Consider the following 3,132-nt stretch of genomic DNA (forward strand, 5'->3'; position numbering starts at 1 on the left):
ACCTATTCAGTCATTCCCTTGCTCCACATTAAACAAAGCTGCGGTGTTAGCCATTCTCCAGTCCTCCGGCACCATCCCTGCATCCAGTGAGGATTGGATAATGTGGGTAACTATAAGGCAGGGGATTTTCCCCGGTTCCTTTTAACAGTCTAAAACATTGTGTTACCCCTATTTTAAGGATTTGAATCTCCTGTAAAATTCTCCGCTCCAAGTTTGTTGCTCCCAATATTTCACACTGCATCCCTATTTTAGTTCAGACAGACAGAGGCCTAAGCCATCTCATGATTTGGTCAAGTCTCATTTTAGACGGGTCATGGAGGGTTTCTCTCCACAAGGTGAAGTGCATTTTCTCATGATACCATCCCCAATCTGTCTAATTAACTACCTTCCCTGCCCACATGGTCTTCCTCTCATTTGACACTAAGCAGATGATTTTTTTTTTCCCTTTGTCATAACAACTGCCCACTGCCTGGATATCCCAGAATGCACCAGCCTTCCTGTTACGGGGCCATCTTTAAAAAGCAATTATACTCTTGGATTGTCAATCCGAAACTGGCCTGGACATGGCAGAGCGGGTAAAACTGGGGTTTCACTTTGAGACCAAGCCGCTGAGGTTCTGGTGGATGGCACGGTGCAAGAGAGGGACATTATCTTCCTCCAGGACTGGCAAGGGAGGCCATGACACTACACCCTGCCAGCTTGGTTGGAGGTTGATCCCTGTGTCAGTGAGGTGCCAGCCTTCTTAGTGAATGCCAAGCAGTGTCGGAAGGAGGTCAGTGACCATCTCCACGTCACCATGGTAAGTGCCACCATCTGCACTTTGTGACCTCACCCTCACTGTCTCTCTGTTCCTGCACCCACCTCCCACAAAGGCTCATGTTCTCCCACTGTCACTGAATGCAGCACCTTCTATCGGTCTGTACCAACTGTTACAAGCAATCCACTTCCCTAGAAGGAACCACCCCACACGAGAGCAGAAAGAGCCAAGAGGAATAGGGGTTTCCCCAACATTAAGCTCCTCACCCCATCGCAGGGGAAGGATCCTGACCCTAACAACCATGAAAGGCTGACTGACCGCGTCCAAGCTCCCGGACTGAGATCTGAGACACCTCTTGTCTCACTGCACTGGGCACCGTGACTGACTGTGGACAATGATATCAAGCTTCCTGGGTTTGTGTCTGTGCTTAACACCAAAAAAATGCAGCAGGCGGGTGAGCCTGGTAGCTCTGGCTAAGGGGCAGGGCAGGGTAAGGCAAGGCAATAATTCTGTGAGTATTCAAGTCAGTTCAAAGTGAGTGTGTACAAACACCGAGTGAGCAGCCCAGAGGGACAGGCCATGAACTGGGTGGGTGTCCCTGAGCACAGTGTCCTTGCAGCAGCATTGAGTGTGTACAAACACGGAGTGAGCAGGCCCAGAGGGACAGTCCATGAGCTGGGTGTGTGTCCCTGAGCACAGTGTCCTTGCAGCAGCATTGAGTGTGTACAAACACCGAGTGAGCAGCCCAGACCGACAGTCCATGAACTGGGTGGGTGTCCCTGAGCACAGTGTCCTTGCAGCAGCATTGAGTGTGTACAAATACGGAGTGAGCAGGCCCAGAGAGACAGTCCATGAGCTGGGTGTGTGTCCCTGAGCACAGTGTCCTTGCAGGAGTATTGCAAGGAGACTTGTCAGTGCACCCTGAGCTGCAGCATTGAAGTACAGAAGCATACTGTCAGTGTGTCGGAAATGTGCTGGGATGGCATGGTGAGGCTGGCATGTGTCAGATGCCTGCATTGGTGGGTGTGGAGTACATGCAGCTTCTGTCTGTGCAATGTCCACCGAGATGTTGGTGTCCAAGATAGAAGGCCGTCGGAGCGAGGGGCGAGATGAAGTCACCAGTTACCAGCTCGGACTTTCACGTACAATTCTCCATATTGATTTTCCCTGCTGTGGGTGGGAGGGTATGAAGCTGTAAGTTGTTGAGAGATCCATTGAATGTGGCTGTTGATCATCAGTCATCATTCAGTCAACATCTTGCCATTCCCGCACTCAAATCTTGTTTTAAAGAACAGTCCAGCACAGGAACAGGCCCTTCAACCCAGCAAGCTCGCACTGACACATGATGCCATTCTAAAGTTAAAATAAAAGTTTTTGCTCTGATACCTTCTATGTCATTCTATTCCCTACTTAGTAATACTTGTGCCAACATGCCTCTTAATCCTTGCTATATTGGTTTCTTCCCCTCTATCAGTGCATTCCAGGCACTTTCACATTCTGTCTGGAACAGCGAAATAAAACCTTACCGATCACATTTCCTGAACTTTCTCCCTTTTACCTAAAACCGAACTGTCCTTCTATCTATGCCTCTGATAATTTTGGAAATATCTATCAGGTAGCCCCATAGCCAATGATGCCCAGCTGCACACAAACCATGTTTGTTCAATATCTCCTTCTGACTAATACCCTCCAGACCAGACAAGATCCTGGTAAAACTTTTCCATACCATCTCCAACACTTCCATATTGTTCTGCTGATGGGGCAACCAGTACTGTACACAATATTCTAAATGTACCTCGAACTAAGTTTCCCTACAACTGCAATGTGACCTGCTAATGTTCATACTGCATGCTGCGGTGTATGTCTGCAAGTTTGCCGTCAGTCTTCTTGATCACCCTATCCACCCGTGTTGCCACTTGCAGGGAACTGTGGAGATATACACCTAGATCACTTCGGATGTTGATGCGGCCAGTAATTTTTCCATCCACTTTATACTTCTCTCCTGCATTAAACCTTCTAAAACCCATCACGTCGCAACTACCCAAATAAAATTACATCCGTGTTTTCTCTGTCCAAGTCTGCAGCTGACCTAAATCCTGCTGTATTCTCTGGCAATCATCCTCATAATTTGCAACTCCACCAATCTATTTATACATCCCCAGTCACAAAAACACTGTTCCATCACTACTCTGTCTTCTATGACCAAGCAGTTCTCTATCCATCTTACTAACTGACCGCTGATCCCATTTCACTTCATCTTCTGTATGAGCCTGCTATAAGGAACCATATCAAAGGCCTTGCTAAGGTCCAAACGGCCAACATCGAGCCCCATGCCCTCATCAATCAATTTTGTCATTTCCTCAAAATAATCCATC

The sequence above is a fragment of the Chiloscyllium plagiosum genome, unplaced genomic scaffold (assembly GCF_037043375.1).
Source record: "Chiloscyllium plagiosum isolate Xiang-an unplaced genomic scaffold, Cpla_swu_hap1 HiC_scaffold_45, whole genome shotgun sequence".
In the NCBI taxonomy this organism is placed as follows: domain Eukaryota; kingdom Metazoa; phylum Chordata; class Chondrichthyes; order Orectolobiformes; family Hemiscylliidae; genus Chiloscyllium; species Chiloscyllium plagiosum.